At 42.2% G+C, this 25,525-nt stretch overlaps 2 protein-coding genes across 2 annotated transcripts in view; one reads left to right on the forward strand and one right to left on the reverse strand.

Moving 5' to 3' along the window:
* LOC115155723 (ecto-NOX disulfide-thiol exchanger 1) overlaps positions 1 to 22,688 on the reverse strand; it is a gene marked incomplete in the record, with an annotated part of 58,862 nt that extends 36,174 nt beyond the window's left edge. The window contains 1 exon segment of the mRNA XM_029702624.1: positions 22,431 to 22,688.
* LOC115156343 (laccase domain-containing protein 1-like) overlaps positions 1 to 25,525 on the forward strand; it is a 36,017-nt gene that overhangs the window by 3,553 nt on the left and 6,939 nt on the right.

The following is a 25,525-nucleotide window of genomic DNA, read 5'->3' on the forward strand; positions in this document are numbered from 1 at the left end:
GAAAAAGGCTTCTAAAGTTTGTAATTTCCACTTTAAAATGTCAGACTTGATTTGTCCTAACAAAAAATGTCCTGTTGCTGCAAGATTATTTTCCTGCTGTAGCAAACCGGCTCAAAAGAATATCCTACTTCTGTATGTATACGTTTAGACTCAATGGAGTGAGATAAAGGAGAAACAGAATGAGAATCAATAGCATATATACAGTAACATTATATTTCCTCATTGAACAGTTTGTATTACCTCAGTTTCCTCATTGAACGTGTATGTGTATATCCTCCTTCCATTTCCTCATTGATTACGAGCCCTTAACCAACAATGCAGAGTTTTAAAAAAGTTAGTTAAAAAAAGGAAAAATAGGAACACAATAAAATAACAATAGCGAGGCTATATAAAAGGGGTACCGGTACCGAGTCAATGTGCAGGGGTACAGGTTAGTCGAGGTAATTATGTACATGTAGGTAGGTGTAAAGTGACCATGCATAGATAATAAACAGAGAGCAGCAGCAATGTCAATTTGCATGTGTGTGTGTGTTTTCTGTGTCCGTGTGTGTGTGTGTTCCAGTGTCAGTGTAGTATGTGTGCGTGTATACAGTGGCTTGCGAAAATATTCACTTGGCCCCCATTTTTCCTGAAACAAACAAGAAATAAGACAAAAAAACAGAAAACTTGTACGTGCATAACTATTCAACTCCCCAAAGTCAATACTTCTTTGTAGAGCCACCTTTTGCAGCAATTACAGCTGCAAGTCCCTTGGGGTATGTCTCTATAAGCTTGGCACATCTAGCCACTGGGATTTTTGCCCATTCTTCAAGACAAAACTGCTCCAGCTCCTTTAAGTTGGATGGGTTCCACTGGTGTACAGCAATCTTTAAGTCATACCACAGATTCTCAATTGGATTGAGGTCTGGGCTTTGACTAGGCCATTCCAAGACATTTAAATGTTTCACCTTAAACCACTTGTGTGTTGCTGTAGAAGTATGCTTAGGGTCATTGTCCTGCTGGAAGGCGAACCTCCGTCCCAGTCTCAAATCTCTGGAAGACTGAAACAGGTTTCCCTCAAGAATTTCCCTGTATTTAGCGCCATCCATTTAAATGTTTCACCTTAAACCACTTGAGTGTTGCTTCAATTCTGACCAGTTTCCCAGTCCCTGCCGATGAAAAACATACCCATAGCATGATGCTGCCACCACCATGCTTCACTGTTGAGATGGTGTTCTCGGGGTGATGAGAGGTGTTGGGTTTGTGCCAGACATAGCATTTTCCTTGATGGCCAAAATGCTACATTTTAGTCTCATCTAACCAGAGTACCTTTTTCCATATGTTTGGTGAGTCTCCCATATGCCTTTTGGCAAACACCAAAGATGCTTGCTTATTTTTTTCTTTAAGCAATGGCTTTTTTCTGGCCACTCTTCCATAAAGCCCAGCTTTGTTGAGTGTACGGCTTAAAATGGTCCTATGGACAGATACTCCAATCTCCGCTGTGGAGCTTTTGCAGCTCCTTCAGGGTTATCTTTGGTCTCTTTGTTGCCTCTCTGATTAATGCCCTCCTTGCCTGGTCCATGAGTTTTGGTGGGCGGCCCTCTCTTGGAAGGTTTGTTGTGGTACCACAGTCTTTCAATTTTTTTATAATGGATTTAAATGGTGCTCTGTGGACTGTTCAAAGTTTCGGATATTTTTTTTATAACCCAACCCTGATATGTACTTCTCCACAACTTTGTCCCTGACCTGTTTGGAGAGCTCCTTGGTCTTCATGGTGCAGCTTACTTGGTGGTGCCCCTTGCTTAGTGGTGTTGCAGACTCTAGGGCCTTTCAGAACAGGTGTAAATATACTGAGATCATGTGACAGATCATGTGACGCAATTATGTGACTTCTGAAGGTAATTGGTTGCACCAGATCTTATTTAGGGGCTTCATAGCAAAGGGGGGGAATATATATGCACGCACCAGTTTTCTTTTTTGTCTTTTTTTCAAATTTTTGATACAAGTTATTTTTTTCATTTCACTTCACCAATTTGGAATATGTATGTCCATTACATGAAATCCAAATAAAAATCTATTTAAATTACAGGTTGTAATGCAACAAAATAGGAAAAATGCCAAGGGGGTGAATACTTTTGCAAGGCACTGTAGAGCCTGTGCAAGAGAGTCAGTGCATTTCTTACATTTTTTGAAATATTAATAAAATAAGGGGGTCAATGTAAATAGTCCTGGTTGCCATTTGATTAACTGTTCAGCAGTCTTATGGCTTGGGGGTAGAAGCTGTTAAGGAGCATTTTGGTCCTAGACTTGGAGCTCTCATACAGCTTGATGTGCAATAACAGAGAGAACAGTCTATGACTTGGGTGGCTGGAGTCTTTGACAATTCTTAGGGCCTTCCTCTGACACCGCCTTGTATAGAGGTCCTCAATGCAGGAAGCTCGGCCCCAGTGATGTACTGGGCCTTACGCACTACCCTTTGTAGCATCTTGTGGTCTTATGCCGAGCAGTTGACATACCAAATCGGGATGCAACCAGTCAGGATGCTCTCGATGTTGAAGCTGTAGAACATTTTGAGCATCTGAGGTCCCAGGCAAAATCTTTTCAGCCTCCTGAGTTGGAATTGGCTATGTCGTGCCCTCTTCACGACTGTCTTGAGGTGTTTGGACCATGATAGTTTGTTGGTGATGTGGACACCAAGTAACTTGAAGCTCTCGACCTGCTCCACTACAGCCCCATTGATGTGAATGGGGGAGTGCTCGGCCCTCCTTTTCCTGTAGTCTACAATCAGTTCCTGCTCACGTTAAGGGTGAGGTTGTTAATGATGGTGTTGGAGTTGTGTGTGGCCACATGGAGTACAGGAGGGGACTAAGCACGCACCCCTGAGGGGCCCCGTGTTGAGGGTTAGTGTGGCGGATGTGTTGTGCCTACCCTCACAATATGGGGGCGGCCCATCAGGAAGTCCAGGATCTAGTTGCAGAGGGAGGTGTTCAGTCCAAGGGTCCTTAGCTTAGTGATGAGCTTGGAGGGCACTATGGTGTTGAAAGCTGAGCTGTAGTCAATGAACAGAATTCCCATGTAAGTGTTTCTTTTGTCCAGGTGGGAAAGGGCAGTGTGGAGTACAATAGACGTTGCGTCATCTGTGGATCTGTTGGGGAGCGGTGTGCAAATTGGAGTAGGCCCAGGGTTTCTGGTATGATGGTGTTGATGTGAGCCATGACCAGCCTTTCAAAGCATTTCATGGCTACAGATGTGAGTGCTACGAGGCGGTTGGTGGTCTACTTGAAACATGTAGGTATTACAGACTGGGTTAGGGAGAGGTTAAAAAAACACTTGCCAGCTGGTCAGCGTATATTCTGAGTATGCGTCCTGGTAATCCTTCCATTTCCTCATTGAATAGCATGTGTATAGCCTCCTTTATTTCCTCATTGAATAGCATGTGTATAGGCCCAATGTTATGTTAAAAATTAAGACTGGTTTGTCAAAGCGCTGCGAGCAGGGTTCAAACCTGTGCGGGGAGAACACATTGAATTTCGAGTCCAACACTTTAACCACTCGGCAATCACTGCTTTCTGCGTTAGCTCACACAAGGACAAAAGTATAGCATTGCCTATGCTATAATAATATAAAGACAGAATGTGCGTCTAATTTACCCATCTGGCTTTCAGGGGTCACCTTATTTTTTTACTGAAAATATATATATAAACAGTTGAAGTCGGACGTTTACATACACCTTAGCCAAATACATTTAAACTCAGTTTTTTTCACAATTCCTGACATTTAATCCTAGTAAAAATTCCCTTTCTTAGGTCAGTTAGGATCACCACTTTATTTTAAGAATGTGAATTGTCAGAACAATAATAGAGAGAAGTTTACATACACTCAATTAGTATTTAGTAGTATTGCCTTTAAATTGTTTAACTTGGGTCAAACGTTTTGGGTAGCCTTCCACAAGCTTCCCACAATAAATTGGGTGAATTTTGGCCCATTCCTCCTGATAGAGCTGGTGTAACTGACTCAGATTTGTAGGCCTCCTTGCTCGCAAACACTTTTTCAGTCCTGCCCACACATTTTCTACGGGACTGAGGTCAGGGCTTTGTGATGGCCACTCCAATACCTTGATTTTGTTGTCCTTAAGCCATTTTGCCACAACTTTGGAAGTATGCTTGGGGTCATTGTCCATTTGAAAGACCCATTTGTGACCAAGCTTTAACTTCCTGACTGATGTCTTGAGATGTTGCTTCAATATATCCACATCATTGTCCTTCTCTGATGCCATCTATTTTGTGAAGTTCACCAATCCCTCCTGCAGCAAAGCACCCCCACAACATGATGCTGCCACCCCCGTGCTTCACGGTTGGGATGGTGTTCTTCGGCTTGCAAGCGTCCCCCTTTTTCCTCCAAACATAACAATGGTCATTATGGCCAAACAGTTCTGTTTATACTTGTGTACTATTGTTTGTACAGATGATCGCGGTACCTTCAGGCTTTTGGAAATTGCTCCCAAGGATGAACCAGACCTGTGGAGGTCTACAATTCTTTTTCTGAGGTCTTGGCTGATTTCTTTTGATTTTCCCATGATGTCAAGAAAAGAGGCACTGAGTTTGAAGGTAGGCCTTGAAATACATCCACAGGTACACCTCCAATTGACTCAAATGATGTCAATTAGCCTATCAGAAGCTTCTAAAGCCATGACATCATTTTCTGGAATTTACCAAGCTGTTTAAAGGCACAGTCAACTTAGTGTATGTAAACTTCTGACCCACTGGAATTGTGATACAGTGAATTATAAGTGAAATAATCTGTCTGTAAACAATTGTTGGAAAAATTACTTGTGTCATGCACAAAATAGATGTCCTAACCGACTTGCCAAAACTATAGTTTGTTAACAATAAATTTGTGGAGTGGTTGAAAAACGAGTTTTAATGACTTCAACCTAAGTGTATGTAAACCTCCGACTTCAACTGTATATATTTTTTTCAGCTGCAGAGAGTTTTAAAACAGCCTATCACTCGAATATCATTGCTTTAAATCAGTGCACCCACGAGCACTCTCTCACAGTCATATCAACATTCAAATTGTATCCAAAATAGATAATCCTTATCTAGATTGATATACTGTATATCCCTATATATAGATCTCCTAGACCTCCTCTTTCAATCCAGTATTAGCCTTATATTTAGCTAATTACTGATGATGGATAATATTTGTTTATTTATTTAACCTTTATTTGACTAGGCAAGTCCGTTAAGAACAAATTCTTATTTGCAATGACGGCCTACCCCGGCCAAACCCTAACCCGGATGATGCTGAGCCCTATGGAACTCCCAATCATGGCCGGTTGTGATACAGCCTGGAATCGAACCAGGGTCTGTAGTGACACCTCTAGCACTGAGATGCAGTGTCTTAGACCACTGCACCACTCGGGAGCCCCTAATAAGCTTCTAACTTATAGCCTCTGTCTCTTGCGCAATACACACGCACCTGTCCTCCGCTGGCCTCTCCTTAAAAACCGCTCCTTAGCTCTTGGAGTCCCATGCAGGAAAAGCTACACTAGAATAGCTTGCTGGACATAATTTCTTTAGAATTTCTTATACCAATAGACTATGCGAAGAGGGACGCAAGCAATTTGTTGCTGAATGTTAAATAGAACTCACGGGTAGTTTGAAAGAAGAGCGAACACGCTATGGCGGTAAGCTATAACAGTTATTTATTCAGACCCATAACCATTCAACCTTCGTGAAGAGAATTGATTGAATTAATTCTAGTCCTATATTATTCAAGGATGTCATTAAAATGATGAAGGACAACAAAACTTATTTAATTTAACTGTTGAAAGCGAGGAAGGAATGAAGCAACAATAGACAGAGAAAGAGGAGGTAGCCTAATAACATTAGAGGAAATATTAGGAACGGTATATATGTATCAGTCTACTAATTAAACAAATAGGCCCGGTTATATTTCAAAATTCAAATCAAATTTGCTAGCCTATACCTCCAACTTGTTCTCTCCCTGCTTTATCATGGTTTGAACGATGTGTGTAATTCCAGTCCATCTAATACAATACAGTAATACAGTTCACACTCAAAAAGATTAGCCTACTGGAGCTAGTTTCATTTATTTACCTAAAAGAGCATATAGCTAGCTAGCTGTCGTAGGTAATGTGCAGTAGCCTATATCATATATGTATTGAATAATGGCACAATCATTTGTTTTTTGGGGGGCTTGGGCTCATTAAAAATACTTTAATGTAGGCCTCATAAAATGTATTTAATGTATTGCTCATCAGGCTCAGGTAGCGTCGGGATTGAATTTTCGATCAAAGCTCTAATCAAATCCAGACATAGGCCTATTTACAGTATATGCTTTATAATGCTTTTGAATGACACTTCCGGCGTTGGCGGGAAATATCAGGTTACCTGGAAGAAAAGTGATTTATTCTTGGGATGGAACATTTGTAAAATACCAGGAAAATATTGAACCCTAATGTGTATAGCATCCTTCCATTTCCTCATTGAATAGCATGCGTACTCTACAGAATGTATTCAGTAAGCCCTTGTTTCCTGATTGGACTCCAGTAGTGTCTCCTGACTGGCTGAGTATAAATAGAACAGAGGCTTCACATTCTACTGTACATAAACTCTCTCAGATATACTCTTTTCTCCCCATCATGTCCTCTTGCATCCTCAGATACAGCAAGGTTGCTATGTGATATGTTATTATGCACGATGCATTGCAGCCCACTGGACCTGCCTACAGGACAGAGACAGGTGAAGCAGAGCCTATTGCATTTTAAATATGTATAACTACAGCGTAGATCTGCTATCAGCCATATCACAGGACAGAGGAAAGGTCTTCTGAGTCTGTAGGTCAAATGTTGCAGTCTCCATTGTCTCCAGGTTAGCCAATCCAAACCTCTGTTAAACAAACTATCTTTGGGAATGTAAAAAGGTAAAGAAACATATAGGCAACTTTAGATTTTTTTTTATAACTGAATCAAATCACACCTTGAACACGATTAATTTAAAAAAACCTTTGGGGATATATCATTTAAATTTGGAAGAGGTGATCATATTCTGAGATTAACCGTATGTTATAAATCTCACATTATGAGATTATCCTAGCTGAGTTTTAATGGGAATACTGAAACAAAGGGATTTCATGGAAGCCCTCCCTCTCCTGCCCCCTCCTCTCTCCCTCCTGCCACCCTCCACAGAGTCTTATGGGGGGAGAATTCCCATAGGAAGATCACTGAGTCCCTTCAATAAAGGGGATTAGAGATTTTGCCCTGCGCGCCCAACTGTTTCCAATGAAATCACAGCCTTCTGCGAAAGTCATTACATTTTGAACTATTCTTTCAGCTGGATATCACTGTACTGCTCTGCATGCATTAGACTGGATGGAAAACATCTACCCTCGCCACAGACTGCAGTGGGTGTGTGTGAAAGAGAGAGAGAGAGAGAGAGAGAGAGAGAGAGAGAGAGAGAGAGAGACAGAGAGAGAGAGAGACAGATGTGGGGAGAGTGTGAGAATGTCTCCCCCACTATGGCCCTAGAGGCTCTCTAAAGCTCGGTACAGATTTAACACACACACACACACACACACACACACACACACACACACACACACAAAACCCTCCCTGTGTTGTGGTGCTGATGGGAAGGGAAAGAGGATCATGTTACACATACAGTTCAATACAGTTCAACCCTGAGCACTTCACAGGAGACGCAACATTAATGATGCAACATTAATGAGGAGACAACACACTCACTGGAGACACACACACACGCGCGCGCACACACACACACACACACACACACACACACACACACACACACACACACACACACACACACACACACACACACACACACACACACACACACACACACACACACACACACACACACACACACACACACACACACACACACACACACACTGGGGGAAACAAGTATGTGAACCCTTTAGAAATACCTGGATTTCTGCATAAATTGGTCATAAAATTGTATCTGATCTTCATCTAAGTCACAACAATAGACAAAACACAGTCTGCTTAAACTAATAACACACAAACAATTTTTCATGTCTTTACTGAACACACCGTGTAAACATTCACAGTGCAGGTTGGAAAAAGTATGTGAACCCTTGGATTTAATAACTGGTTGACCCTCCTTTGGCAGCAATAACCTCAACCAAATGTTTTCTGTAGTTGTGGATCAGACCTGCACAATGATCAGGAGGAATTTTGGACCATTCCTCTTTACATAACTGTTTCAGTTCAGCAATATTCTTGGGATGTCTGGTGTGAACCGCTCTCTTGAGGTCATGCCACAACATATCAATCGGGTTGAGGTCAGGACTGACTGGGCCACTCCAGAAGGCGTATTTTCTTCTGTTCAAGGCATTCTGTTGTTGATGTACTTCTGTCTTTTGGGTTGTTGTCCTGTTGCATCACCTAACTTCTGTTGTGGACCTAACTTCTGTTGTGGACCTAGCCTTACATTCTCCTGCAAAATGTCTTGATAAATTTGGGAATTTTTCCGTTGATGATTGCAAGCTGTCCAGGCCCTGAGGCAGCGAAGCAGGCCCAAACCATGATGCTCCCTCCACCATACTTTACAGTAGGGATAAGGTTTTGATGTTGGTGTGCTGTGCCTTTTTTTCTCCACACATAGTGTTGTGTGTTCCTTCCAAACAACTCAACTGTAGTTTCATCTGTCCACAGAATATTTAGCCAGTAGCGCTGTGAACATCCAGGAGCTCTTTTGTGAACTTCAGATGTGCAGCAATGTTTTTTTTCTTGTTTAGTGTTTAACGTATTGTAGACTCGTCAACAGAGATGTTAGCATCTTCCAGAGATTTCTGTAAGTCTTTAGCTGACACTCTAGGATTCTTCTTAACCTCATTGAGCATTCTGCGCTGTGCTCTTGCAGTCATCTTTGCAGGACGGCCAATCCTAAAGAGAGTAGCAACAGTGCTGAACTTTCTCCATTTATAGACAATTTGTCTTGACTGACTTTAAGAGATACTTTTGTAACCCTTTCCAGCTTTATGCAAGGAAACAATTCTTAATCTTAGGTCTTCTGAGATCTCTTTTATTCAAGGCATGGTTCACATCAGGCACTGCTTCTTGTGAATAGCAAACTCAAATCTTGTGAGTGTTTTTTATGGGGCAAGGCAGCTCTAACTAAAATCTCCAATCTCGTCTCATTGATTGGACTCCAGGTTAGCTGACTCCTGACTCCAGTCGTTAGCCTAGGGATTCACATACTTTTTCTAACCTACACTGTGAATGTTTAAATGATGTATTCAATACAGACAAGAAAAATACAATAATTTGTGTGTTACTAGTTTAAGCACACTGTGTTTGTCTATTGTTGTGACTTAGATGAAGATCAGATAAAAATTGTATGTAAAACTTATGCAGAAATCCAGGTAATTCCAAAGGGCTCACATACTTTTTCTTGCCACTGTACACCACATTCACTTGATAGAAAGACAGCCAGGTCACCCGTGATGTAAGTCAGTATTCGACGTCTAGCCATGTCTGAGGACGTCGGCAGATGACGTGGAAACCGACCACTAGGAGCAACAGTGAGCTGTTACCTTCCAGTAGGTTTCTGTTTTGTTCGGGTGTTGTGGACGGGGATGGCCGTAAGCATCTGCCTGTGATTCCAAAGGTTGCACGTTCAAATCCAGCGATAAAGATATTTTAATTTTAAGCCTATACCAAACCTTAACCCTTACCTTAAAGGGAAATTTCACAATTTTCAACTTCATATTCATCATCTCCAGCACCACCCCAACATCTACATATGTGAAAATGGCACGTTTCTATGTTTTGTTGTAAAAAAAGATAGAGAAAGAGTTTCAATGACATCATCAACCAATTAGTAGACAATTAGTAGGCAATGCTTACTCATAATTGATTAAAATCTCACGATTCACACTGATGATGTCATTGGAAACACTTACACTATATATACAAAAGTATGTGGACACCCCTTCAAGTTAGCGGATTCAGCTATTTCAGCCACACCCATTGCTGACAGGTGTACAAAATCGAGCACATAGCCATGCAATCTCCATAGACAACATTGACTACTGAATGGCCTTACTGAAGAGCTCAATAACTTTCAACGTGGCACCGTCATAGGATGCCACCTTTCCAACAAGTCAGTTTGTCAAATTTATGCCATGGTAGAGCGGCCCCGGTCAACTGTAAGTGCTGTTATTGTGAATTGGAAACATCTAGGAGCAACAACGGCTCAGCCGCGAAGTGGTAGGCCACATCAGCACTCAGAGGTCCCGTTCTGTGAGCTTAAGTGCGTAAAAATCATCTGTCCTCGGTTGCAACACTCACTACCAAGTTCCAAACTCCCTATGGAAGCATTGTCAGCACAAGAACTGTTAGTCGGGAGCTTCATGAAATGGGTTTCCATGGACGAGCAGCCGCACACAAGCCTAAGATCCCCATGCGCAATGCCAAGCGTCGGCTGGGGTGGTGTAAAGCTCGCCGCCATTGGACTCTGGAGCAGTGGAAACACGTTCTCTGGAGTGATGAATCGCGCTACACCATCTGGCAGTCCGACGGACAAATCTGGGGTTGCCGGAAGCCAGGAGAATGCTACCTGCCCCAATGCATAGTGCAACAGTAACTGTAAAGTTTGGTGGAAGAGGAATAATGGTCTGGGGCTTTTTGTAATGGTTCGGGCTAAGCCCCTTAGTTCCAGTGATGGGAAATCTTAATGCTACAGCATACAATGACATTCTAGATGATTCTGTGCTTCCAACTTCGTGGCAACAGTTTGGGGAAGGTCCTTTCCTGTTTCAGCATGATAATGCCCCTGTGCACAAAGCGAGGTCCACACAGAAAAGGTTTGTCAAGATCGGTGTGGAAGAACTTGATTGGTCTGCACACAACCCTAACCTCAACTCCTTCGAACACCTTTGGGATGAATTGGAACGCCGACTGCGAGCCAGGGCTAATCGCCCAACATCAGTGCCTGACCTCACTAATGCTCTTGTGGCGGAATGGAAGCAAGTCCCTGCAGTAATGTTCCAACATCTAGTGGAAAGCCTTCCTAGAAGAATGGAGGCCATTATAACAACAAAGGAGGGACCAACTCCATATTAATGTCCATGATTTTGAAATGAGATGTTCAACAAGCAGGTGTCCATATACACCACTTGTATCTATTTTACTACAAAAACATAGAAACTTGCAATTTTCACATATGTTGATGTGGTGATGGAGATGATGAATATGAAGTTGAGTTATTTTTTCTTTCTTCCCTTTAACCTTTTGAAGTTAATGCCTAAACTTAACCTTGGAACGATACAGAGAAGTAACCACAACAAAATTTGGCATTTGAGAAACATGGATGTACTGTGAGAGCTTATTGGAGAAAGAATCACATACACACTAACTGAGAATAATGTGGCACACTAATAAACAATAAGACAACATTCAAACAAATAATTACAAAACGACATCTCTGTCCTGTCAACTCAAATCATAATAAACTCTATGTGATTACAAAACTGTCTAAACACTCAATTTAAATCACTTTGAATGGAGCTTTTTTTTTCATACGGATACATTATATTGTTTTTATAGTTCATGTTAAAAGCCCTGAGTAATTGTGGCAACCCCATGAAAAACAGCTCTAACTAGACCAGTAAACATTTTAAGACACGCTGACACGCTCAGACGGCAACTAATTCTTCTAAATGTTAGAGAAATTAGCCAGAGAGTAAGGTAAGTAGCCACCTGGAGCTAAGGGCTGAGAGAGAGCTGGAGAGAGAAACAGCAAGGGAGAGGGAGAGGGGGAGAGAGACAGCAAGAGAGAGAGAGAGTGAGGGGGGTGGAGAGAGCGAGTGAGAGAGAGTACGAGAGAGAGAGAAAGGGGTGGAAAGCGAGAGAGAGAGACGGAGAGAGAGGGGGATAAAGGAGGGAGGGAGAGAGAGAGCGAGAGAGATGAAATAACACTAAATACTCAGTAGTCAGGTGCTGCACTGACTGTCTACACGACTCAGGGAGGACTGAGAGGGGGTGAGCACAGTGTGTGTGTGTGTCCTGGGGGAGGACTGTGAGTGAGTGAGCACTTCATTTAACGATAATAGATAGAAGAGGGAGATGAGCGGTCCCCTATCTTCTAATGTCCGTCTGTATCTAAAAGTCCTCCTCTCACAGTGACAGAGCAACACAGATAACTGACTGACAGACTGGGATTCCTAGAAACACTCTGTACCAGGAGATCAGCCCAATCCCATGTCCACCTCTAGCCTCTGCTCCTACTCTAGTGTCTTTAAAAGATAGGCTGGTGAAGGTAAACATCAATCGAATGACAAATTTAACAGATGCCCGTCTCCTCCTGTTGCTAAGCAACATTAATTCAGAGGTTCTAAGAAAGGTGTGTGAGTTGTGACAGGTACACGTGAAACATCACCTCCCTCAGCCTGCTGATTATCGAGAGGCTCTGTGTGAACATACTGTATTGCAGGCAACAATACTTATAGTTGAGTGAAATTTACAATATTAAATATATAACTTTTTTATGGTCATAAAATTATGTTTTCATATTATCAACTCAAAATAAATATTCAGTTCACTAGCTAAAATAACGTATGTTACTAATTTACAATGCTATAATATTGTTTTGGGGGGGTTTTAAAATGATGTCATATTATTATGATAAACACAATTTGCTGTAGTTAGCCTTCTCCAGATGGTTGATCGTTATAGATGTGAACGTTTTCTCACCCCCGTACTGGTTGAATAAACTCCAAATATTGACTCACCTGATGCTAGCATCCCACTGGACCACTGAAACAGCCTGCCCAAGCACAGCCGGTGTGTGTTTGCATGTGTGTGTGTATGTGTATGTGTATGTGTATGTGTGTGTGTGTGGTTGTGTGTGTATGGTTGTGTGTGTGGGGGGGGTCTTTTACCCTTGTGTGGACCTAAAATACCCAAAGGTCAACACAAGGATAGTAAAACAAAGATCATTCTCCCTTGTGGGGACATTTCGCACATCCCTAAGAGGACAAAGGCTATTTTAAGCTTAGGGGTTAGGTTTAGGGTTAGGGTTACAATTAGGGTTAGGGTTATTTTCATTTTTTATTTTTTTGATAATCATTATTAATGATGAAATTATAAAATATATGAATAACATTCCAGGCCATTTGGTCATTGACTGCAGGTCATTGACTGCAGGTAATAGGATGTGAGCTCAGTACAGAAGACTAACACAGAGAAATTAAAGTATCTAGACTAAAACAGAGAAATTAAAGTATCTAGGCTAAAACAGAGAAATTAAAGTATCTAGACTAAAACAGAGAAATTAAAGTATCTAGACTAAAACAGAGAAATTAAAGTATCTAGGCTAAAACAGAGAAATTAAAGTATCTAGACTAAAACAGAGAAATTAAAGTATCTAGACTAACACAGAGAAATTAAAGTATCTAGACTAAAACAGAGAAATTAAAGTATCTAGACTAAAACAGAAGGCACTATAGAAAGATGACCTATTTTAGTCCATTAACAGTTTTGGGTCATCTCTCTTTTATCCTTTCATCCCCCTCTGCTCATAACGTCCCTCCACTGAAATGCGGGTTAAAATGAGGAATGGTGGAAGCAGGGACTTTAAGAATAACAAAAAACCTGTTCCCTGATGAAGGCGAAACACATTGGTAACAATAAACAAGTATTTTGAAGGCAAGTCTATTGTCCCCTATTGCCACACACACACACTAACACACACACACACACACTCATAGAAAAGACAGACAGCCACTCTGATTCCTTCCGTTCTCAGCGTCCATTACTGTCCAGAAACATCCCATCACCCCATAGCAGTATGCAGGGCTCTACACACACCACCTCTGGCAGCGCTGTCCCTGTTTTATTCTATATAGCATCTGCCACTGGCCTTCGCCCCCCGCACCTCTCTGATTCAGAGGGGTTGGGTTAAATGCTGAAGACACATTTCAGTTGAATACATTCAGTTGTACAACTGACTAGGTATCCCCCCTTTCACTGTCCAAACAAGGACACAGAGGAGAGAGGGATGGGGATAGAGAGAGGAAGGAGGAGGAGAGAGGATGGGGAGAGAGGGGGATGGGGAAGGAGAGGGGGATGGAGAAGAGAGATGGGGGATGGGTTGCAGAGACAGCTCTCATCCTCTCCCTCAACAACTTTTTAATAAGACCTACACCTCTCACTGCATTACATCCATCTCGTTTGGTTTAACATTAATGTGGGATAGAAGGAGAAATATTCTGAGGCTATTCCAGTAGTAAAGCCCAGTCAGTGTTGTGACAGCAGGAGTGTGTGTCTCTGTCAGGCTAGCAGAGAGAGGCAGCTTGTTCCCAATGTTACAGACTGACTGCAATGATCACTCTTTGTTCCCACTGGTAGACTGGCCTGTAATAAGGACACATCCCTCACTGTCTCTATACTGGCTCTATGTATTGATGTCCACACACACAGAGAGGGAGATATTCAGAATTAAAACAGGTAAGCAGTGACATGCATGCACACACACACACAGACACACACACACACACACACACACACACACACTCTAGCAGTGGAAGAATGCTTTCCATAAGTATCTGTAGGACAGTTGGACTGTCTGTCTGAAATGTGTTAACATTTTACTCACACACTGCATTCTCCATACCACAGCCCTGACCTATCAGAACATCATGAACATCACAAAGTGTTCAGGACTCAGTCTAACGTTGATCTTTACTGGTGATATACACTGAGTGTACAAAACATTAAGAATACCCTTTTCTATGACATAGACTGACCAGGTGAATCCAGGTGAAAGCTATGATCCCTTATTGATGTCACTTGTTAAATCCACTTCAATCAGTGTAGATGAAGGGGAGGAGACAGGTTGAAGAAAAAATGTTAAGCCTTGAGATTGTGTGTGTGTCATTCAGAGGGTGAATGGGCAAGAGAAAAGATTGAAGTGCCTTTGAACGGGGTATGGTAGTAGCTGCTAAGCTTGTGTCAAGAACTGCAACGCAGCTGAGGTTTTCATGCTCAACAGATTCCTGTGTGTACCAAAAATAGTCCATCACCCAAAGGACATACAACCAACTTGACACAACTGTGGGAAGCATTGGAGTCAACATGGGCCAGCATTCCTATGGAAGACTTTCGACACCTTGTACAGTCCATGCCTCGACGAATTGAAGCTGTTCTGAGGGCAAAGGGTGCAACTCAAAATTAGGAAGGTGTTCCTAATGTTTGGTATACTCAGTGTATCTACATGATGTTACAGTATCTAAACCTTGTAATGAACCCAAAACACACACCACACATTCACCTATACACACACACACACACACAAAAGCACACGCACAAACACTCAACTAAGTGTATAACAGCATCAGTGTGTAACGTGATATTCTACGATGCACTGCAGTATCTATGGCAGTCCATGTCTGGCCAGTAGAGAGAAGAGATGCCAAACCTTCCCCTGCTCTGATTGTAGACCAGAACACATACAGTATGAGGATGGCTTGGTTGGCCAATGGCCACCACAGTGGGGAGAACTAACTTCCTTTATTTACCTGGAAATATAGTAAACTGTATGGTATTCATGGTACTTATTCTGTCCAACAACTTGTGAAATATTTCACAACATTTTCGCTACGAATAATAATACCACATGCCATTGAAACCATTGCATATAGGGCCCTCATCTCCCCCTCTTTCTAACAACAAAATGCATGACTTGAAGATAGGAGTCACAAAACAACTGGGAGTGAATGTTCTTATAAGGATTTCCATGGAACAACCCAGAATATAATTTAGATGTTTAGCAGAGCATCAGAGGGAGAGGAAAAACAGCACCAAGGCTAATCTGACTGGTGAAATAAATGAAAAACAGCACCAAGGCTAATCTGACTGGTGAAATAAATGAAAAACAGCACCAAGGCTAATCTGGTAGGTGACATAAATAAATGAAAAACAGCAACAAGGCTAATCTGACTGGTGAAATAAATGAAAAACAGCACCAAGGCTACTCTGACTGGTGAAATAAATGAAAAACAGCACCAAGGCTACTCTGACTGGTGAAATAAATGAAAAACAGCACCAAGGCTAATCTGACTGGTGAAATAAATGAAAAACAGCACCAAGGCTAATCTGGTAGGTGACATAAATAAATGAAAAACAGCAACAAGGCTAATCTGACTGGTGAAATAAATGAAAAACAGCACCATTACTAATCTGACTGGTTAAATGAATGAAAAACAGCAACAAGACTAATCTGACTGGTGAAATAAATGAAAAACAGCACCAAATAGACTTATCTGACTGGTGAAATAAATGAAAAACAGCACCAAGGCTAATCTGACTGGTGAAATAAATGAAAGACAGCACCAAATAGACTTATCTGACTGGTGAAATAAATGAAAAACAGCACCAAGGCTAATCTGACTGGTGAAATAAATGAAAGACAGCACCAAATAGACTTATCTGACTGGTGAAATAAATGAAAAACAGCACCAAGGCTAATCTGACTGGTGAAATAAATGAAAAACAACACCAAATAGCCTAATCTGACTGGTGAAATAAATTAAAAACTGCACCAAGGCTAATTTGACTGGTGAAATAAATGAAAAACAGCATCAAGGCTAATCTGACTGGAGAAATAAATGAAAAACTGAACCAAGGCTACTCTGACTGGTGAAATAAATGAAAAACAGCACCAAATAGCCTAATCTGACTGGTGAAATAAATGAAAAACAGCACCAAGGCTAATCTGACTGGTGAAATAAATGAAAAACAGCACCAAGGCTAATCTGACTGGTGAAATAAATGAAAAACAGCACCAAGGCTAATCTGGTAGGTGACATAAATAAATGAAAAACAGCAACAAGGCTAATCTGACTGGTGAAATAAATGAAAAACAGCACCATTACTAATCTGACTGGTTAAATGAATGAAAAACAGCAACAAGACTAATCTGACTGGTGAAATAAATGAAAAACAGCACCAAATAGACTTATCTGACTGGTGAAATAAATGAAAAACAGCACCAAGGCTAATCTGACTGGTGAAATAAATGAAAGACAGCACCAAATAGACTTATCTGACTGGTGAAATAAATGAAAAACAGCACCAAGGCTAATCTGACTGGTGAAATAAATGAAAAACAACACCAAATAGCCTAATCTGACTGGTGAAATAAATTAAAAACTGCACCAAGGCTAATTTGACTGGTGAAATAAATGAAAAACAGCATCAAGGCTAATCTGACTGGAGAAATAAATGAAAAACTGAACCAAGGCTACTCTGACTGGTGAAATAAATGAAAAACAGCACCAAATAGCCTAATCTGACTGGTGAAATAAATGAAAAACAGCACCAAGGCTAATCTGACTGGTGAAATAAATGAAAAATAGCACCAAATAGCCTAATCTGACTGGTGAAATCATTTAAAAACAGCACCAAATAGCCTAATCTGACTGGTGAAATAAATTAAAAATAGCACCAAATAGCCTAATCTGACTGGTGAAATAAATTAAAAACAGCACTGAGGCTAATCTCACTGGTGAAATTAATGAAAGACAGAACCAAATAGCCTAATCTGACTGGTGAAATAAATGAAAAACAGCACCAAGGCTAATCTGACTGGTGAAATAAATGAAAAACAGCACCAAGGCTAATCTGACTGGTGAAATAAATGAAAAACAGCACCAAGGCTAATCTGGTAGGTGACATAAATAAATGAAAAACAGCAACAAGGCTAATCTGACTGGTGAAATAAATGAAAAACAGCACCATTACTAATCTGACTGGTTAAATGAATGAAAAACAGCAACAAGACTAATCTGACTGGTGAAATAAATGAAAAACAGCCCCAAGGCTTATCTGACTGATGAAATAAATGAAAAACGGCACCAAGGCTAATCAGCCATGATGAATGTTAGATAGATACGTATTAAATCAGACTCATCAGACTGGCTTGTCTTGCAAACACATTTAACAGTATATACTACAGTATACGTGTGTGTGTGTGTGTTTTTGTGTGTGTGTGTGTGTGTGTGTGTGTGTGTGTGTGTGTGTGTGTGTGTGTGCTGTCATTCTTCTTTGGTAATAGGAAGAGCGAGAGTCTGGTCCTTATCTACAACACCCCTGTTAAACCCCTCTGATACATCAAACACACACGCGCACGTGCACACACACAGGGAGTACACTACTTGCACACACACACCTCCCTCCAAAGACAAATTAAGGCACAGTCCAGACCCTGATGCACATACTGAGAATTCCAGCCCTAAAAGCAAGAGTCACACTCAGACACACACACACACACACACACACACGCACGCACGCACACACGCACACACACACACACACACACGGCCAGCCAGACCCCAGCCTAGTTAAAGGACTTAAATATCACGGGGGGGAAGTAGAAAAACCCCCCTCAAAAGAGCTAGCCTCATTCTTTTACCACAGTATTCTCTCCATCTTTAAACAGGACTGGAAGTGCTAGACCACAGACAATTCATTAACTATAACTACTCTACACAGAAATCAAAACAACTTCAACCAAAGGAAAATGTGACTGTTCAGAACATGCATACTGTGTGAAAAGTATCTGTTTTACAGATTTAAAAGGATCATGTTAACTGATGAAAGATAGATTGTGCTGAATGCATGCCATTTCCCTTTCACCACATACACACACGATAAAAACACGCTAATAGTCAGATAAAGCTGAACTCCCTCCCTCCCTCTCAGACAGAGAGGCAGGCTGGCAGGCAAGCAGGCAGAGAGGCAGCTAATTGTATTTCCTGCCTGTTGTTCCATGTGCTTCAATCCCAATTAGATGTGCCTGGTCTGATCTGCTGCCAAGTCTCAGCCTGACTGACTTGAGTTCAACTTTCCTTGACTGATAGAAGCTTAAAATTGGGCACACACACATACACACCCAGGCAGGCAAACAGGCATACACTCATGGACAGACACACACACACACACACACACACACACACACACACACACACACACACACACACACACACACACACACCATCTCTGACAGTAGTCACACATGAGGGGAGATTCTCCCACCACAGTGTGAGACAGCCAGGGAGGAAACAGCAGTCAGAGCCCTGGGCGAAGGAAACACTGTGACTGAAGAGCTTTCTAATTCACACAATGACCACTGAGGGTGTGTGTGTGCATGTGAATGCATGTGAAGAGGAGAGGCATGCCATGGGTAATCCCATCACCATCTCCTCCTCAGGCTCTCCAGTGTCCATTTCCATTCAGCTCCATAACGACAGCAAGATACAGACATGCAGCTAACACACTCTCACACACACAGCAGGTGTGTTTTCTGTCCCGTTAAATCTCCAAACATAGAGGCCATGTCTGCCATGTCTGCCTACAGGACCCAGCTGGGGGTGTTACTAAAATCAAGAGATGAGAGAGAGAGATGAGAGAGAGAGAAGGTCTAATTCCCTTGGCTGGGGATCGATGGCAAACACAGCTTGTGTTTCTTTTAAACACAAGTTCTGAATCAGGTCTGTAATTGTAGACTTGATTATGTATTGAACCTATTTAAAGGGGCAGAACCAGGCTATAATGTAACAGCTCATCAGTAACTGCCACAGTAATCAGTGCCAGTGGTTGTGTGTGTGAGGAACGGTGTGGGGTCAATGGAGGTAGAGCTGTGTTTGTGTGTACAACATGAATAGCAGTGCCATCCTGTTAACTCTGTGATTTGGTGTTATATTATGCCATTCACAGAGCAATAATATGCATGGTCACTGGATTCATTCAATATAGAGAGGTGTGAATGTAAAGAGTTGACTCAACAATCTCCCTTTCTCACTGCCTCAGTCTCTCTCTTCCCATCTCTCTCTCTCAGTCGGTCTCTCTCGGTCTCTCTCTCTCACTCCCTCAGTCTCTCTCTTCCCATCTCTCTCTCTCACTCCCTCAGTCTCTCTCTTCCCATCTCTCTCTCTCACTCCCTCAGTCTCTCTCTTCCCATCTCTCTCTCTCACTCCCTCAGTCTCTCTCTTCCCATCTCTCTCTCTCTCTCCCTCAGTCTCTCTCTTCCCATCTCTCTCTCTCTCTCCCTCAGTCTCTCTCTTCCCATCTCTCTCTCTCGCTCGGTCGGTCTCTCTCGGTCTCTCTCTCGGTCTCTCTCTCTCGATCTCTCTCTCTCGATCTCTCTCTCTCGGTCTCTCTCTCGGTCTCTCTCTCTCGATCTCTCTCGGTCTCTCTCTCTCGATCTCTCTCTCGATCTCTCTCTCGATCTCTCTCGGTCTCTCTCGGTCTCTCTCTCGATCTCTCTCTCGATCTCTCTCTCGATCTCTCTCTCGATCTCTCTCTCGATCTCTCTCGGTCTCTCTCTCTCGATCTCTCTCTCGATCTCTCTCGATCTCTCTCAGTCTCTCTCAGTCTCTCTCAGTCTCTCTCTCTCGATCTCTCTCTCTCGATCTCTCTCGGTCTCTCTCAGTCTCTCTCTCTCGATCTCTCTCTCTCGATCTCTCTCGGTCTCTCTCGGTCTCTCTCTCTCGATCTCTCTCTCGATCTCTCTCTCTCGGTATCTCTCTCTCGGTCTCTCTCGGTCTCTCTCTCGGTCTCTCTCGATCTCTCTCGGTCTCTCTCTCTCGGTCTCTCTCTCTCTCTCTCGGTCTCTCTCTCTCTCGGTCTCTCTCTGCTCAGTGGTGATTGTTTTAATGGTTGAGGCTGTTGTTTACTGACTTCAGTTATCTTCTCTGAACTCATGCCATGTTTTCCAAAACAACCCCAATGCCCCCTGGGAAATTTGACTGTTGTTGTTATGTTGTCAACTTTATACCCGTTTCTCCCCTCTCCTCCTTTCTCTCTCTTTCAATCTGTGAGTTAATATTTAGTTGTCTGAATCACGTTAATGTAACATCACTCACCAGCCTGCAGTGAAGGATGTTTGTTTGGTCTCTGAAAGGCCTTCTCTGCTTTCATAATTCACCCATCTGTTTAGTATTAAGACATATCATATTTATATTATCTCTAATTAATCTGTAATCAAACATTGCATTTTGTCCTTAATAAATATAATTAATACGGTTGGCCATATTTGCAGCCTGCAACAATTCAATTAATAGATGGAAAATGTAATTTGCAATTTCAATTAAGACTAGCTTAACCACCAGCCCCTGCACCCTGTCTCTCTCTACTGTAATTCTCAGGGGAACATGTGTTTTTTGAATTCAACAGCCTGTCTATATCTATGCCTATATGGAAAGTACATCTAATGCAGACTTCAAGGCCAAACCTTTCCAACATGATGGTCCTTTGTTACCAGCTGCACTGGCTTTAAGCTGTATAATTGTATTTTCATAAGCAGGCACATCTAATGTAATAGAAGGTACAGTTCTATAGATGACTCATGTTCTCTTGCATAGCCAGACAGACAGACACACATACAGTGCGGCTAACTGAGATATTACTAACTGAGATATTAAATGATATTTTTCATCCAAAGGCTCTTAGCCGAGGTTCCATTAGGCCCATTGTGTAATTCATGCTGAGTTATATTCACTTCACTTAGTCTACATGCAGCACTATGAGTGTTACCAATCTTACCACACTAACATTCCCCGAATGATTGCACCCCCCCTCTCCGCTCTCCTTGGTGCTGAATCGGTTGCCCAGGTGACGTGTTATCAAGGGCATCCACCAGGCAGCGAGCTGAAGTGTTTGACTCACCGTCACTGTAGCAAAGTAAAAGCATCGCTCTCTGGATCCACTTAACCAATATGCTCTTTCTCGCCATACCAATAACGGTTTTCTGAAGTACTAGCATGTTAGGCTGATTTGACACTAAATAAATCCCAGATTTAGCCAACAGTTTTCTATTAGTCTGTAACAACAAAAAAAAGCATTCAAAACAGTGGATTAAACTAGCAAATGGGTCTACATCGAATAGTAGGCTAAACTGTTTAGCAATTCTGAATTGTGGTTCCATCTATTTGCGTGGCTCCCATGCCCTGTTGGAAGTCTGTATTTTAGTATAATATTTCAATAATCCAATTGTATGTCTCTAAAACCATGCCAATGTCAATCAACAAATAGCCTGGAATAAATGGAAACATTCAACATGTTCGATATGACATGGCAACATTATATTAGCGTGCTAGAGGCATTATCTTTCTCTCTGTCAGTTTGTCTCAATACCTAATCACACCACAACCTCTCAATACCCAATCAATCACACCAGAACCTCTGTCCAGATGTAGATATCTCACTAGGTTAATGGTTGTACTCATGCAGTAGTTGGTATAGGAGGTGACACCGCTGCCTTGGAACAGGAGCGAAACCTCGATAGATGGCCTACCACAATCACACACTGTCAGAAACACACACAAATCGACGCGCATAAGACGCAAGTATTTCACAAAGAAGCCAGCCTGTATCGTACCGTTTCAAACTGAAGTTTTCATAGACTCCGGACGAGAAGAATTGATGCTGTAATCCTTTGATTTAAACCTCGAAAGACGGAGATGCGACGCTGCTGTCAACGCTCTTCTTTCTCTCCCGCGAGCTCTGGCGCATGCTTCCTCCTGTTTAGGTATAGAAAATACGGAGTGGGGCGCGATAGGCGCGCGCCGTGCACGACTCGACAGGCGGGTTGACTGCCTATGAAACGAGCAAGGACGTTTTCAGGTGCGGAAAATCGCATTACACCCAGGGAACAGAAAAGAGGTCGCTCTTGTCTGGGTAAAATAAAAGCCAGCCGGATATAGAGATACACTACATGACCAACAGTATGTGGACACCTGCTTGTCGAACATCTCAATCCAAAATCATGGAGTTGGTTCCCCCTTTGCTGCAATACCAGCCTCCACTCTTCTGGGAAGGTTTTCCTCTAGATGTTGGAACATTGCTGCAGGGACTTGCTTCCATTCAGCTACAAAAGCATTAGTGAGGTCGGGCACTGATGTTGGGAGATTAGGCAGTTTGAAACTTGGTAGTGAGTGTTGCAACTGAGGACAGACGATTTTTATGCGCTATGTGCTTCAGCACTCTGCAGTCCCATTCTGTGAGCTTGTGTGGCGTACCACTTCACTCCTAAAATCCGTTTTTGCTCCTAGATGTTTCCACTTCACAATAACAGCAGTTACAGTTGACCAGGGCAGAAATTTGACGAACTGACTTGTTGGAAAGGTGGCATCCTATGAAGGTGCCACGTTGAAAGTCACTGAGCTCTTCAGTAAGGCCATTCTACTGCAAATGTTTGTCTATGGAGATTGCATGGCGGTGTGCTCGATTTTATACACCTGTCAGCAACGGGTGTGGCTGAAACAGCCGAATCCCCTTATTTGAAGGGGTGTCCACATACTTTTGTATATATAGTGTGTATATATAGTGATGTATAACGGTTAGCTGCAGATATTGCCGCAGCCTAATCAATCTTCTTCCTGGGGTTTTATATCAGATCCGTTACATCGCTTGTTGTTTATCATCATTAGATAATAGGCCTCCTACCGCTGCTTATCTCACCTAGGAGGGCTTCGATCTCTCTACACACTGACAAATCACAGTCAATGACAATACCTGCTCTGCCATTTGTATTTCTTTCTAGAAAAGGTCAGTTTACAGGTTGGTTTACATTGATGTTGTCACTCAAATGAAATTTGAATGGCAGAGGCAACAACAACAATCATATTTGAATGGCAGAGGCAACAACAACCAAGCAGTCAACAATACCTGGCATATCACATCAGTTCTGCAGTATAATAATAACCAAGAACTCTTACATGAAAATCTAATGGGAAATATATGAAATAGGATCTAATATGTATGAATTAGGAACACAGTAAATAGATTCCTCCATACCTCCAGTAACCTTGACAATACAGATGACTCTGCCCTCCCTCAGGCATGATGGAGGAGGACATGTGCACAGGTACACACACACACACACACGCACCCACGCACGCACACACACACGCGCGCACACACACGCACACACACACACACACCCCACAGGATACTGTAGCTATAGAAACTGTGTCTGCAGGATATTCGTAGGATGGCACAGCAGGTAATGATTTCAATGTGGATGAAATCTTCCTACAAACATTCCATTGATTGTCCACAGAGATGTGGATCTCAAAAGAAGGCTTCATATCATAAATAAATAAATGCTATGGAATTAACAACAGCCACCTTCTAAATGTGAAAATATTATCTGGTAACTTTCCCCACCTAGTGGTAGATTTGAGAACAGCTTTCACATGTCCAGTAAAACGGGTTCTTTGGTCAGATGGAAAACAGACTAAAAAAAGCAGACAATGAATAAAACTATTCGTCTGTAGTCTGTCATATTTATTTCCAGCAGTGGTGTGAATCTAATTACAATTTGTATGTTGATAGTAGGCTCTATGAACCCCAACCATGACAGTGTTGTCGATATTGTTTGTTTCTATCTATCTCTCGTCTCATATTGCTATTTGGTTGTGGTTCAGTTAATCGATGTGTGTTGTCTGTTTGTCCGTTTGTGGCTAATGTTTGTGGCTTTTCTTTAATCAGTGCACTCGGAATTGCATCTTAAATCACTAGCCTTAAATCAACTGTAACATTAGACACATCCACCAAGGGTGGGGAGAGAGAGCGAGAGAGAGATCCTACCAACCATGATGGTCCTCAATTTCATGCTAGATTGGTCTTTCTCTCTCTGCTGCTACTTGAAGAGGACTGGGGCTTGGGGGAGAGAGAGAGTGACAGAGAGAGATAGAATAGGGGGGGGCTGACTGTAGCCTGTAATAGACGGCTGTGGCAGGGGATGAGACGGGAGAGAGAGAGATGTTGAGGCTGGCCATGTAATGCACTGTGACGAGCAATTCACCCAGCCACACAAGATCTGCTCCCCAGAAATTAGGCTGTCAGCTAACTACATCCATCTCTCACACACACACAGGCACCCACACAGGCATGCACACATGCATACACACAGGCACACACAAACACAGTTCTGCTGGAAATTATGCTGTCAGCTGGCCACTTCTATCTCTCACACATGCACAAACTATACACATACACACACACACACACCTGACTTATAGTAACTTTGGCTCAGAGATATCCATCAGTCCAGCCGACACCACCCATGTGATGGCCTGGACCTGTCAACCCATGCTCTTATTCCACAGCCAAGTCTTCCAGGACCACAGGGATGGAACCAGACATTTCCACAGAACTAAATCTGCTGCCACAATTAGAAATTGGGGGAAAACTAAGATAAAGATGTTCTATTATTGTAATGATGGGGCGGTGAGTCGGAAGCAGGTGAAACGTTTTAATAAAACAACAAAACCAAGAACACGACACTAACATAAGGCAGAACACCGATACACAATAACAATACCAACTGCTGAGTGGACATGGGAGAGTGACATATAAAGGGGAGGAAATGATGAAGTTAATGGAGTCCAGGTGTGAATCATAATGATTCACAAGTGCGCGTAATGATGAGTGCCAGGTGTGCGTAATGATGAATCCCAGGACCGATGG

This window comes from Salmo trutta, chromosome 20, assembly GCF_901001165.1.
Source record: "Salmo trutta chromosome 20, fSalTru1.1, whole genome shotgun sequence".
NCBI classification, from domain to species: domain Eukaryota; kingdom Metazoa; phylum Chordata; class Actinopteri; order Salmoniformes; family Salmonidae; genus Salmo; species Salmo trutta.